We start from the raw sequence: 14,533 nt of genomic DNA, 5'->3' as shown, positions 1-14,533 counted from the left end.
CTGAGGGGACCCACTCTAGTCTGTGGAGCCTCATAGGTGCCCATAGCCTCTGGCCAATAGAAGCAGCCACTTCCCCACAGTCCAGTCCAGCCGGGTGCCTGCGCCTCTTACCCTGGGCACCCAGCTATGCTGTGTGGCTGGATGGCTCTTCTTTGGTCAGGCCCTTTTGAAGGACTGCAGGGGGGTGTTTCTGGAAGTGTTATACAGTCCCTGGGCAGTGGGGCCCCTGCAGTCCCAAGAATCAGGTTCTCTTTCTTGCATCCTAATTAGTATGTGGGGGCGGGGGGGGGGGATTTAGATTGTCCCCACCCCCTTACCCCACGTTACAGGTAAGGAAACGGAACACCAGAAATGGGAGGTGACAGACCCAGGGTCTCACAGAAGTTGGGGGGCTGCTTCTACCCCACCTCAGTGGTTGGCTATGGCGGGCAGGATTCTCTGAAAGACCCCTAGTGACTTTGGCCCTTGTATAAACCTTCCCTTTTGAGTGTGGGTAGGGCCTTCAAGTCTTATGAGGTGTTACAACTGTGGTGAGGTTACCTCATGTGGCAAAAGGGAGATTATCTTCTGCCTACTCTAATCACGGAGGCCCTTTGAAAGCAGTTTTTTCTGTCCATTAGCAGAGGGGTATGCAGAGAGATTCGAAGCATGAAGAGTCAACAAAACGTTGCTGGCTTTGAAGCTGGAGGGGGCCTTGTTCAAGGTCAGGGAGTCCCCAGCAAGCAAGGAAATGGGAACCCCTGCCCTGACAGCCAGCAAGGAAATGGGAACCCCTGCCCTGACAGCCAGCAAGGAAATGGGAACCCCTGCCCTCCCATCACAAGGACCTGAGTTCTGTCAACATGGAGAATGAGTGTGGAAGCTGCTCTTTCCAGAGCTTCCAGATAAGAGGCCAACCTGGCCAAAACCTGGATTTAGGGCTTGCGGAGCCCTAATCAGAGAATTCAGCTGAGCTTGCCTGGACTTTGGGCTGCAGAGCTGTGAAATAACACATCTTGTTTTTAGGGGCTATGTTTGTGATTTGAGATCACATGTATTGTGCAGCACTTGAAATCTAATACATGGGACTAAAGGGAGGGTATCTCAGGAGACTTCTATGATGGGGGAGGGAGACAAAGCTGGAGGAAGTCTGCGGCTCTATCCTAATGCTACTGCCCTCCCCCCATATTCCCACACGGCAACAATTGGCTGGAGCTGCTCCCTAGTTGCCCAAGTCCTACCACTCCCTATGGTTTCACCAAACCCTTGTAAGCATTTAAATCTGTGACTCCTGCCAGGTGGAGACTGGTCCCCTGGGTAATAAGGAGCAGCAAACCACCTCTCATAGGGATGGGTCCTTGACAGGTGGAGCCTCTATGGAATTGACTGAGTCAGGCAGAGGTTTCTAGGATGGGGGGAGGGGTTGGTTGATTATTAATACACTTTTTTTTTTTTCTTTTTGGTCTTTTCGCCATTTCTTGGGCCGCTTCCGCGGCATATGGAGGGTCCCAGGCTAGGGGTCTAATTGGAGCTGTAGCCGCCCGCCTACACCAGAGCCACAGCAACATGGGATCCGAGCGGCGTCTGTGACCTACACCACACCTCACAGCAATGCCGCATCCTTAACCCACTGAGCAAGGGCAGGGACTGAACCCGCAACCTCATGGTTCCTAGTCGGATTCGTTAACCACTGCGCCACGTCAGGAACTCCCTATTTAGTACACTTTCAAACCAGAGTTTTTCTTCCCCTCAAACCAAAGATTTCAAAAGATATTTATTCATGGGGCCTGAGTGGGCACTGGCACTAGATGCTTTTTGTTCCTACTGGAAGGCATTAGCATTGTTGGATTTTGTGGGAAACCAATAGACATTTTGCAAGTTATGAAAAGAGTTTCTAATAAGGAGGTCTGGGTTAGCTGCGCCATATTTCTGGTTTCTTCCAGCAAGGTTTCAGCAGCATTTATTGACTGACTCTGAGCCTGACCAGTCTGCCCTTAACACAAACCTGCTCATGGGCTTTATCATGTAGCCTTCCCCGCAGCCCTATCAGTACTTGCATTATCCCCATTTGACAGATGAGGAAAGAGAGGCCCAGAGAGATTCATTCACTTGTGTTAAGTCACACAGCGTGTGAGAACAGCTTACTTTCAACTCAAATCTCTGTCACCTAGGAAGCCCACTGATTTCCCTGACTCTCCCTCTGTGCTAACTTCTCTCCCTCCTTCTCCCACATACCCAAAGCAAAGAGCCCCGAGCTTCTCAGTCTGGGGAGGCTCCTGATGTTGATGAAGGACACAGTCCCTGACCCTGAGAACTGAGGTTTTGAATCGGCAAATGCCCATTTGCCCTGAGATGGGACCCCCGAATCTCCCACCTCCATTAGGGAATTAGTGGTGTAGGGGGCACTGACTCTCAAACTCCAGCCCTGCTAGAGGCAAGAATCCTGGCTCCATAGCTTACATCTATCCCTATACATGCCTGGCCTGTCCCCCACGGCCCCCGCAAGTGTCCCTGCACACGCTGGACCCCTCCTTCATAGACCCACAAACACTTGTCTTGTTCCCACGTGGACTCCACATGGGGCCCGATGGGAACCCATCCTGGCCCAAAACATCTCCCCTCAGCACTGGGAATCCTCTCTCATCAGCAGCCGCAGACTCTGCTGTGCTGGAGAACTATGGGGCTACTCCGGCAAGGGATTCTGGTCAAGCCAACCTACCTACCCTCCAGGCCCAACACTCTGTTGGAAAGGATCACCCCTTGCCCACCCCCGCAAGCTGCCTAATGGGGAGAAAGGCATCTGGCCCCAGGAGGGAGGCCCCCCACAGGCCATGCCCTTCCTCTCCAAGCCAGAGAACTGTTGTGGAGGGCTGGGCAGCCCCACCTCAGGGACCAAGGACTGCAGACCCCACCTCAAAGTTTCTGAGAACCAAGTTCCCCCCAATCTTGAGAGCCTTCACGACCCTCCCCCACCAAGGTACCTTTGGAAGCTGCAGGGCCAAGTGAAGGAAGAGGGATCCAGGGAAAGGCCCTGGAGGAACCTCACCTGCTGCCCTGTGACGTATAGATTCCGACTGCGGATGCCCCTCCAGAGCCTGGCTCCACAGGCAAGAGAAACGCTCTTTCCACTCCAAGCCTCAAGTTCTGTTTGCTGGACCTCACTCCCTCCGCCCCTCAGGAAGAGACAAACGGGCCTCTCTGGGATCTGGAATGGGAGCTGCTGCTCCGAAGCAGGAGGACAGCGAGATAGAGGAGTGCTCCAGGAGGCCTCCCTCCGGTCATGGGCGTCACCACAAATGGGTATCGGCCGGCGAGCGGAGCTTTTAAGGCTGGGCGCCGCCGCCAGGTGTGTGGGGCTGGGGATGGAGCGGGTACGGAGGCCGATGGGCGCGCTTCCAGGGAGTTGCCAGCAGAGGGCGCGCGAGGACCAGACAAGAGGAGCTTGCAAAGGCCCGGGATAGGGGGCATGGTACAGAGGGCGGCAAGTGCCGGGGAGGAACCGCCCAGGGACCTCCCTTGTAGCTCGGGGGTGGGGACTGGGGCTGGAAGGGTCCGGACTACGCAGCCCCTCGCTCCTTAGAAGGAGGCGGCCGATGAGGACGTGTCCTGGCGCGCCTCTCCCTGGGTGATGACCTTCTCCATCACCAGGCTGAAGAATGGGATCTGCAGTTTCAGGAGTGGTGACCCTGGTGCTGAATCGGGTGGGACCCCTTCCTCAGACTCACTTCTGGTCGAAGTTCTGTGCCTCAGGTTCCCCCTGCGTGAGTTCTGTCCTTGCTCCTGAAAGCTCTAAACGGGGAGACCAGGTGGAGTGAGTCGACCGCTTCCCCCGTCCCCCACCTCTCCAATCTTGTACGCAGAGCTAGCGGAGAAGCAGAAAAAGATGGGGATGGGAGTTCCCTGGTGCCTGGGTTCGATTTCTGGTCTGGGAACTGAGATCTCACATCAAGCCGCTGCACTCCACAAGAAAAAAAAAGGGGGTGTGTATGTGTGTGAAAAAAGTGAGTAATGGAAGAAGAGGTGGCGCTGGAGAAGCAAATGGAAAGGGAGAGTGGAGGCGGGAGGGAGAGGTGGGTGGATGGGCACCAAGAGGGGCTTAGCCCTCTCCGCGGAAGCTCCCCTGTGACAGGGCCATCTGCACCTCCTCCGACCTGTTCTGGGCGCTGAGTTCTCCGCTGTATCTCGGGAACCATGGCCTGGCCGGCAGCCCCCCTCCAGCCGCCGTGATTTATAGCTGGGCCAGGCCCAGCGACCTTGGAAGGATAACTAATGACGGGTCAATAACGCTAGAGAAAAAGTGAACTGGTAAAGGAGGAGGAACGAGGCCCATTAACCAGCCCATCTCTTTCCTCCGGGCATCTTCTAATCCCGGTGCCTCTTGCTACAGGCCCCTTAGGGGGCGCTTTCCGAGAGCCTCTTGACCGGGTCTGAGAGGTGATGGTTAGCACAGCTGAGAGGGGAGGTGGAGGCAGGGACCAGCACCTACTGGAGAAACCTGAAGTGGGTCACATGAGGGTGAGGGAGACCAGAGGGGCCTCCTGGAAATACTCCCCCGCCCCCATTCTGTAGCCTGGAGAAAGTCACATATCAGGAAGACAAAGTTAGCAGGTGGAGTCCCTGTGGGACAGAAGACAGGGCATCCTGGGAGAGAAATAAGGAGGAATCCTCCACTCCCCTCCGCCCACCCCCACTGGCTTTCTCTCTTGGTCCATATCTCTGGAGATGTCCTCTGCTTCCCCCTTCCCAAGCTACCCAAGTTTAGAATGCTTCCTTTAGTCCTGGAGGGCACCTCATATTTGCTCTGCCTCTTATGTGTCCCTGCTTGCAGGTGGGCTGTGGGAGGCAGGGCCTGAGTCTCAGCTCCCAGATCCTCTGGCTCCTATTGAGAGAAGACGAAAGCATTCTTCTTCCAGTCGGCCAGCTCCCCTCCCCTGTTTGACGTCACCTGTCTCATCCTCAGGACCCTCAGTCTATTTTTGACACCCCTGGGAACCCAGAGCTGAGGGGGAAGGAAGCAGCTCTCTCAGTACCCGACCTGTTTGACTATATCTCCCCTAATTAGCTCTGTCGGCATCAAGGTGCTGATGTAAATGCTTTTCCATTTTATAGTCCCATTTTGTGGATGAAGAGTTAAAGCTCAGAGAGAGGAGCTGAGACTTCAATTCAGATCCTCTGGCTCCAAATCACAGCCTCTCCCTGCCCATCACCCCAGGTCCTGGGCTCACTAATTAACCTTTGCCCAACTCTGTCTACAAAGGAAATACCCAATGAGGGAGCCCTGGGACAAGGGCATTCTTTCTGTAAAGTAGACACAGGGTGACAGAACAACCCGGGAGGAGATAGAGGACAGTGGCAATGGGATAGGGGGGCCATATGCAGGCCTGCATGTACTCCTCCCCATGGTGGGGGACCAGATGCCCAGAGTGTGTACATATGTGGACCGCGTGTGCTCCTTCACTTAGTCCTTCACACACCTTTAGTCCTTAGTCCAACACACCTTTAACGGGTGTTGTGTGGCAACTGTATGCCATGCCCTGGAGACATAGGGGCAACACTGGAGAGCTTATATTCCAGCAAGGAAGTACACAGACATGTTTTTGGAGGCAGCCCTATGACAATGTGGCAGTGCATGGACTCCCTGTGGAGCAGAAACAAGCATCGGCCAAGGCATAAGCAGGGCACCAACTCCCATTCCGGGGAGGGATATACTAAATCTTTACCCATCACCTCAACTCCTCACTCCACATCCAGACTCTCATATACCCCTGGCCCCCCGAACTCACCATCTTCTCCCCCTAAACCTGCTCCTTCTGTCTTACTGGATCAACCTGATAGATCCCTAATTCTAGGACTGGCTATATCATTTTCAGGGTTCAGTGCCATATGAAAAGCCTTCTTATTATAAAACGTAAAGAATTTTAAGACAGAGCAAGCACAGGGCTCTTCTAAACACAGGGCCCAATGGGACTGCCCAGGTCACACACCCAGGGAGTTGGCCCTGCCTGGCACTCTTCATCCACTTACTACTGTTCCATCTACTGACCTCCTGGTCCTCTCCTTTCCCACATCAGGAGCTAGCTCAGGCCTCCTGGGTCTCTCACGTGGATCTGCCCCAGCCCCTTCCCAGCTCAGCCTCGTGGCCCCAGTCTGGGAAGTTTCTCTCCTCCCGCACTCACCCAACACTATTTGCCTGGACTATTGGCCCCTTGGGTATCTTGGTCCCAAACACTTGCTACACTTTCCAATTCCATTTCCATACTTTTTTTTTTTTTTCCGAAATTCAATTCCTTTTGAAAATTTCCTCTTCCTTTAATCACCTCCTCCAGGAAGACTTTGCTGATGTTCCAGTTTGAAATCTCACATCACAGACTACGTACTTGGGTCAAAACACAAATCATCTTCTGCCTTCACTCCCAGCCATTTGTCTGCCCCCATAGCCGACTTAAAATTCTAGAAGCCAGGAATGGTGTCACATTCATCACTGTTACTCCACAGCACCTAGCTGACATGTGTGTGGTTAATATTTGTTGATGCAGCTGTGGGCATCTTTGGCATGTGGATGTGGGGGTGTTTGGAGGCCCTGAATTGTGTGCACAGAACGGAGTGTAAGGGTTGGTATCCATGTACAAGCATTTTTGCTTATGTGTGTGCATATTTCCGTATCCATCCACGTGCAGACATGCTGGCAGCATTCATGTGCACAAACATTAGTGGTTTCTGTAGGCGCGTGCACGAACTGCCGTGTGTGCATGGGTTTATGTGGGTGGGTGTGTACCTGGATCTGGGGGGCAGATGTATGCCCATGCACGGTATGAAAGCACGTGTCCGTGCTCCCGTGAGGTGGGGGTTGTGCCTGGACAGGAGCTGCAGGTGCACGGTGCAAGGACACAGGCGGCAGGCGCGTGCGTCGGCCATGTGTGTGCACAGCTGCGTGTCCTGGCCGCAGGCGGGCTGGACTCCCCGTGCGCCTTCTGCTCCCGCCGAGCGCGCCGCTTTGTTCCTCCGCCGCGGGCGGCCGCGTGGGCTCCTGGCTCCACGGCCTGGGCTTCTCGGCCCCGCCGTGATTGGCGGCCAGGCGGGCGGCTCGGCTCCCTCCCGGGCGGGCGGAGCCGGATCCCGTTACCGGCGCAGAGGGGTAGGGGTGGTGGGGGGGGCGCCAGGCCATCCATCTTCTGTTATTACAGCGTAATGGGGCTGCTCGGGCGCCCACCCATTTGTCATCGGCCTCGTTCGCTGATAACGGGCATTTGTCATCACTTTCCTCTGCGCCAATGTCATCAGTGCCGCTGACAGGCAGAGGGGGGGTGGCGGTAGCGGGCAGGAGCACAGGCGTGTACACATGCACGTGGGCCTGCTGGACACACGCTCCTGCACATACACACAGGCACACGGAACCTGAGGGGGCACATCGAACCTGAGGGGACACATGTCCCTGCGTGTGGATCAAAGCTCCCTGGAGACGGACACACACGCAGACACACACTCAGAACAGCCTCATCTGTCAAGCAGATATTCCCAGCTGGAGATCCTCTTCCCCAGTTGAGGAGACGCGTGCTGGGGGGAGGGGCTGGTGTCTGTGGTTAATGGCAGCTTGAGTGCAGGTGGCCCTCTGCCAGCTCCCTGTGTGCACACGTGTGACATGAACCCCCCTCCCCCCCGCCCCAAGGTTCTACACGCTTTCCTGTGACTGTGTGTCCCATTGGCAGAGTGTGGCAGCACAGGGACAGCCAAACGGTCACACTCAGACCTCCCAGGCACCTCAGACACAGGACTTTGGGCAAGTCAGCAGGGCTGGGTGTTGAGGTCATGGGATGGTAGAGTTGATGGAGTGGTTAATAGTGGGGTGCTGATCCCCATAATGCCTTCCTCCCAGCCCTCCAGAGATGGTGTAGCCTGGGTGTCACCTTTCCACTCCTGACCCCACTCAGGTGCTAAGCCTGGAATGATCTGCAGCAAGAGGGACTCAGGAAAGACTTCAGAAAGAACTTCCTGCTGGAAAGAGTACGAAGCAGCTTGGGGTACGGATGGCACCAGGAGCCAAGACAGGGGCTTGGGAAGCTCTCTTGCCTGTGTCCTGTGCCCTTTGGGCTGGGTCAGGTACCAGCCCACCTGGGGCAGGAATGACATGTCTTCCTGATGCTGCTTCCAGCAATTCACTTCAGGAAGGCAGAGGGGACTCCATTAGCCCTTATTAGGGAGGAAGACCCCCCCTCCCTTATCTTTCTATTTCCTGGTTATCTAGCACTTATTAGGTGCTCAATAAATAGCTGTTGAATAAATAAATGATTGAAGACAGGGTGTGTGTGGGGGGGTCCTTCCTAGTCCCTCCCTAAGGGCCCATTAGCCACAGATGGCCCAGATCTTATCTCCCACCCTCTTCCAACCCCTTTCCTTACTCCTTCGTAGCCCCCCGAATTCCTCTTCTCCCCCAGCCTCTCCCTCCTGGGCTGAGGGGGAGGGGGTGCGGGGAAGGTCCCCTGGCAGAGCAGGGCTCGCTTGTTCTTTGTAAATGAAGACCATAATTAACATTAAATTAAGGTAATACAAATGAAGGCAACATAGAGGCTGACAAGATGAGCGTTTGGGGAGGCAGTGGGGAGAAGTGATTCATATTTTTAATTTACTGTACGGATGGGCCGTGTGGCTGGGGAGCGGGCTGCTCGCGTGGAGGGGGTGTCACCCCGCGATGTTTGCTGGGCTCTGAGAGAGCACACAATGACTATTAAACTCAACTGTCCATATAATGGGACAGATTTGACATGACGCCCACCGGAGCACCAGGAGCTTGGCCGGCCAGGCTGTAAATCCTACCCACACAGCACCTGCCTGCCCACCTGCCCAGCTAGTTTGTTTGGCCCAGGGCTGGGGCAGGGTAGGCACAATCCCCAAGGGGTCCTAGAAGAGCCTTGGACCTGGAGAGTCAGGGGGCCAAGAGGGTCCAGGCTCCTTGCCCCAGCTGAGCTCAGGGTTGGGGGGCTGGGGGCACTAGGCGGTCAGGTCTTGCCTGTGCTGGGGTAAGATGAGCCCTGGTATCTCCCTGTCATTGCAGGACCTGGGTTCTCCTCTGTGGCCCTACATGTAGTGTGTTCCAGGAATGAAAGACACTGGGGTCCCATTCCAAAGAGGGGGCTAAATGTCACTGTCACCATCACAGCGCAAATTTACCAAGGACTTGCTATGCACCAACCTTGCCTATGACCCATTAACTGAGTCCTCACAACCGTCCTGGGAGGAAGCTATTATCATCCCCATTTTGCACATGGCGAACTGAAGCTAAGAGACAGGGAGTAACCTGCTCACAGAGCTTGTAGGCGTCTGCTGACCATCCCACACCTCCACACCCCAGGGCCCGGAGTGACCCCTTGATCCTGTAAACTCTGCACACTTCGGAATGAAGGCTGGCATCCCAGGCAGCGTCACACCGTGGGCTCCAAGGCTTTAGATGTGGAGCTCTCTGGAGGACTCAAGGCGTGTGTGTGTGTGTGTGTGTGTGTGTGTGTGTGTGTGTGTGTGTGTGTGTGTACATCCTCCCTCCCTCCCTCCAGTCAGAAGAAAGGTGCCAATAAATGCCAGGCAGGCGGGGAGGGATCCCTGCTTACTCACTCTGCAAACGGAGCCGAAAGATGCTCGTCCCTGGGATGAGAGACGCAAGTGTAATTTAGGTTTTGATATTATGAAAGTCTCGCTGCTCTAAAACAGCGGGGCACTCGGTGCCTCATTAATAAAGGATAAACTCGGAGTCTATTTACAAGGCGCTTTTTGGGGTTATTTACTCTCCAATATACATATGTAATGTTGCGCATACTTACCGCTAGGTACGCTCATCCTTTCAGCCTGGGCCTTGGAGGAACCCTGGGGAGGGTGGGCCCTGTCGGATGGAGGGGTCACTGGGGAAGAGGGAAGGCAGAGGGGGCCACCTTTGGGAGCAGGGAAGCTCTGTGGGAGAGGACAGAGCCCCATGAAGGGTGGTGGGGGTGGGGGGGTCATAAAATTTTAGAGCTGAAAAGCAGAAGGGATAGAGGGCTCACCCCCTCGTCTCCCCTTGCCACCTTCCTGAAGCAGCTCCCTTAAAGGTGAGGTACAAGCTAAGCTCTCCTGCTGGGCCTCCAGAGTGTCCCTCCCAGCAACTCCCCCTCTGTCAGGCAGGGCCCTGCCCTGACCAGACCTTGTCCACACTGCGGAAGAACCCCCACAGTGCTGAAAAGTCAGTCAGTCCCCAGCAGCAAGCATGTCCGGGGCAACTAATCTTACACCAGCCTAGTCACAGCCCAGCCACTCCCACCACTTGTGCCCAACAGTGCCTCAAGTGGGCAAAGCCTTCCCTCAAACCAAGGAGGCCCCCTCCCAGCTCCCAGGGTCATTGGCCAGCGACGGGGGAAATGGGCTCCCCACGGCTGCTCAGCTCCCACCTTTCCCCACAGCTGCCCTCACCTTATCACGGCTTCTTCACTTTCTGTGCAGTATCTCCGTGAATCTGCAGCCATCTCACGAGGCAGGGCACTGCTTTCACATCCGTTTTATACATGAGGAAACTGAGATTGGGAAACTCACTCAGTGTCATACAGTCAGTAGGTGCCAAGCTGGGATTTTTGTTTGTTTGTTTGTCTTTTTGTATTTTCTAGGGCCGCACCCACAGCATATGGAGGTTCCCAGGCTAGGGGTCTAATCGGAGCTGCAGCTGCCGGCCTACGCCACAGCCACAGCAACGCCAGATCCAAGACACACCACACCACAGCCACAGCAATGCCAGACCTGAGCTGCATCTGCAACCTACGCCACAGCTCATGGCAACGCAGGATCCTTTAACCCACTGATTGAGGCCAGGGATCGAACCCACATCCTCATGGTTCCTAGTCGGATTTGTTAACCACTGAGCCACGATGGGAACTCCAAGCTGGGATATTTAACCCCGGATTAGGGTCTTACCCCACAAGGCTTCCTGAAGGGTCCTGGGCCTTCACTGCCCATCCGAGCCCCTCTGCTCACCAAAGACTCCAATCAGCCCATGGCCTCCAAAGAGGAGCTCTGGGGCCCACCCTCCCAGAGCAGAGAGTCTTCCCTCATTGACTGATTTGTTTACTCACCGAGTCGCTGGACAGCCACCACGTGCAGACTTGGGCCTGGGAGTGGAGACCTTGCCAGAGACCCTGGTTAATGCACAGGGGAGCTTGGAGTTAGAGCTGCCCAGCCGTACGCCCTACCTGGTTGTGAGGTTTTCTATTGTCAGTTCCTAGCTGAGGAGTGTGTGGCTCCGGGCCCAGCCTGGGGTAGGGATGGTGGCATGTTTGTGTATGGGGGTAACACCAGGCCCCACCCTACAACCTGGCCACTTTGGACCAAGGAGACATCTGGTGGCCACCAGGAGACCTGCAGCCTTTTCACAGGGAGCCTGGAGCCTGGACATAGCAGCGTCCAACCCATCCTTCGGGAGCCCCCCGGAGGTCTAAAAGGACAAAATCACCCTGGGGATGGAGTTCCTGGCTGCCCCAGGCCTCGGTGCCTGGGCCTCAGAGGGAAGAGGGAAAGTTCTTAGGCATCTGTCCCACCCCCAGAGCTGGGGGAGAGCTGACCTGGATGGTCCTGGACAGAGGGTGGAAAGCCAAGCCAGAGGATCTGATCCATCATTGTTGGTGAACAATGAGCCATCACCACCCTAATTAAAGATGTAATTACAGCAAATACATTCTGGGCTGAGAATGAATGACGGATGGCAGGAAGGCACCTTTCAGCCGGCAGGCAGCTGATGCTCTCTAAGTTCCCACTCCAAGCTGGGGAACCCAGCACCCGGTTGTGTCATGCCCTGGTGCCTCCCAGCAGGATGGTGACAACCAGGCAGGGACTGAGGCTGGAACTGAGGGGCCAGGAAAGGGCCAGGGCCTGGGGCCTTGTTGGAGGAATGAGGGGTGGGAAGGAGGCTGAGAGGCCAGAGCGAGAGGGACTGGCTGGTGTGTCTGTGTCCGGCCGGGGAGCAGGGCCAGGAAGGAGCGGTATCTCTGTGAGAGGATCCCCAGAGCACGGAACAGGATTTCAAGGCACATGTGCTTTGGGGTGAGCCTAAGGGCCAGGCTGAGGGCAGTCAGTCTGTAGGGGCCATTTTGGCCTTTAGGTCTGCCTCAGGCTTCAGGGCCTGGGGGTGGTGGGGGCACTGTCCTGAGAGCTGATTTGTCCTTACCTGAGGGTTAAGGTACCTGGCAGGAGCCTGGCCACATGAAGGGAGAGGTGGGTTCCTCCCACCAGCTCGGCTTCTGCTGCTCCCTCCTGTAGCAGGGAAGGCTCCCAGCCGCCCCCAGCCCTGCCCTGGACCCCCTGACAGGTGGTGGGCACTGGGTGTCCCAGGGAGGCCTGGGCTTGGGACATCGTCCCTTACTTGGGATCAGAGTATCTGATTCCAAGGCCTGTCTGCCCTGAGCACCTACCCCCTTAGCTTCAGAGAACAGGAAACCCTGAGCACAGGGTCGGGTCACTCTGAGGCCAGCCTGAGCTGTGACAATCCCAGGGCCAAGGCATGAAGGCCAGCCTGGATGGGGAGTTTGGTGGCCCTAGCTCCTTGGCCTCATCTGCTGTGGTGGCCCCTGGCCAGGGTCCTTCAGGGTGTATGGAGGCTGACCCCAGGGGAGAGAGGGCTGGGTGGGGGGCGGTGGGGAGCCTTGGCAGGCAGGCAGAGAGAGGGAGGGAAGGCCACTGACAGCAGAACAAATGCTTGTAATTTTATAACCAATCTCAGCGTGTCCGTGGGGGGCCGTTTGTGCCTCCACTCAGGACCAATCAGCCTGACAGAGCTATGAGTCTGCCTGAGTGAATGTGAGCAGCTTCCCCCCCCAACGCCACTTACTGCAATCTCATTACCCGCCCAGCCCAAGACTGGCCAGAGCGGAGGGGCGGCAAGAAGGAGGACCCATCCCACGCTGGAGCTGAGCCAGGCCAGAGCCAGGGCTGGGCCTGGGGCCAGGAGGGCAGGCTTTGGAGATCCAGGGGCTCAGAGGGAGGAGGCAGGGAGACAGGACCAGGAAGTGGTGCACTTTTATGAAGCACCCACTGGCTGCTGAGCTTACTGGCTGGATACAGGTAGGACACAAACCCCTGCCCTCAAGGGGCTTGCAGGCTGCTCCTCAGGGGCTGATGGAAACAGCACCCAGGGATGCGCCTGGGGGAAGGCAGAGATGGAGAGAAGGGACTGAGGGCGAGGAGGGGCAAAGCCCCAGAGCCCGGCTGGCACTGAGCCAGGGGTGGGAAGGCGAGGGTAGGAAGCTGAGGGAGAGGGAACCAGAGAACCTGAGTGCACACAGAGCCTGGGCAGGACATGGGAGAGAAATGCCCACGGGGGGAAGCGGGGAGAAGGGCGGCCAGGGAAGGGCCGGCCAGCCAGTGGTGGATATTAGAAGAAGGCCTTGCTGGATATCTGGCTCTGGAGAGGGCTATGTGCCCATTAGTCTCTCTAATTGTCAAAAATCTAATTTAGTGTTTGGAGCTCAGGCCGGCCTCAGGTTAAATGGAGGGAGGCAGTCCTAGCCATAAATCTGCCCTCCCAGCCTGGGCTGGTGCTAATTCTGCAGTTAAGTGAGGGGCTGAGGAGGGCAGCAAGATGGGACAGGGAAAGTTCTGGAGAGGGGGTACTCTATGACCCTGCATGCCCACCCCTCTGTGCTAAGTCACAGCCAGGCCCTCCTCTCTTAATGGAGGAAGGGTACTTGCCTGGGGGTCATTTGGACCAGGCAGGGTTAAGGGTCTCAAATGTGTGATGAGCTCGGAACCAGAGGATTCTCAGGATCTGCATGGCTCGGACTGTAAAACCATCAGCCCTTCCTCCTGGATGCACTCTGGGTCTAAGTGGGCTTAGCTCCTGCAAAGTGATAGGAAAGTCACATTTCCTAATAACCTGAGCCTTTGGTGAGGAAGGGGGCATGAAGTTTCCACACTATGTGACCAAGTTAGGGATGATGCGGACCCAAGGGCCATTCTCCAGTAGGGAGGACAGATGCCCCCCCACACTCAGGCCTCTCCTTTCCTGGCCCAGATGCCAAAGGAGGTACACAGGTGCACTGGGACCGGAACCCCAAAGGGCTCATTTGACCTGAGGCGGGGGAGGGCTCTCCACCTGGGCTTGGTAATGACCTCACTCCCCTCAGAGCCACTAATTGAAAGCAAGGGGCGTGGTAGGCGCAGCGGGAGAGGTTGGGGGACTGGGCGGGTTCCCTGAGAGGCTCTGCTTCCATGGGGGGGGGAGGGAATGACTTCTCCTGGCTTCGGCTCCATCTCACCAGGCACCCACCCGGCCTCTCCCGCTGCTAACGAAGTGACTTTAATTAGCAGCCTAATAAAATGCTCTCAATTGGCAAGAGCCAATCAGCAAGAAGAGAAGTCTCTTCCCTTTAGTCACTGCGGATGGTGGCACCGCTATAGGTTTCAAGGGGAGAGGGATGCCAGGCCCCGCCTGGCTTTAGGAAACAGTGACTTCAGGGCTGAGTCTCCCAAGGGCACACCCTAGACCTCACAGCCTCCCGAGGGGCAGTGAACTGACCCTGGTTTCAAGGTCCAGCCTCTGCTCAATTCTGGG

At 56.2% G+C, this 14,533-nt stretch overlaps 1 protein-coding gene across 1 annotated transcript in view; it reads right to left on the bottom strand.

Moving 5' to 3' along the window:
* Positions 1-3,143, bottom strand: part of DPCD (deleted in primary ciliary dyskinesia homolog (mouse)) — a 37,092-nt gene extending 33,949 nt beyond the window's left edge. The window contains exon 1 of the mRNA XM_084995255.1: positions 3,026-3,143. The gene's annotated coding sequence lies outside the window, so the exon portion shown is untranslated. The remainder of the gene's footprint in view (positions 1-3,025) is intronic.
* Positions 3,144-14,533: the final 11,390 nt, after the last annotated feature.

The sequence above is a fragment of the Sus scrofa genome, chromosome 14 (assembly GCF_054392235.1).
Source record: "Sus scrofa isolate SSC_HxYL_T2T_F1_AM1 chromosome 14, Sscrofa_HxYL_maternal_Yorkshire_Landrace_v2.0, whole genome shotgun sequence".
Taxonomy (NCBI): Eukaryota; Metazoa; Chordata; class Mammalia; order Artiodactyla; family Suidae; genus Sus; species Sus scrofa.
The sequence above is the reverse complement of the archived record's forward strand: the minus strand, read 5'-3'. Positions and strand labels throughout refer to the sequence as shown.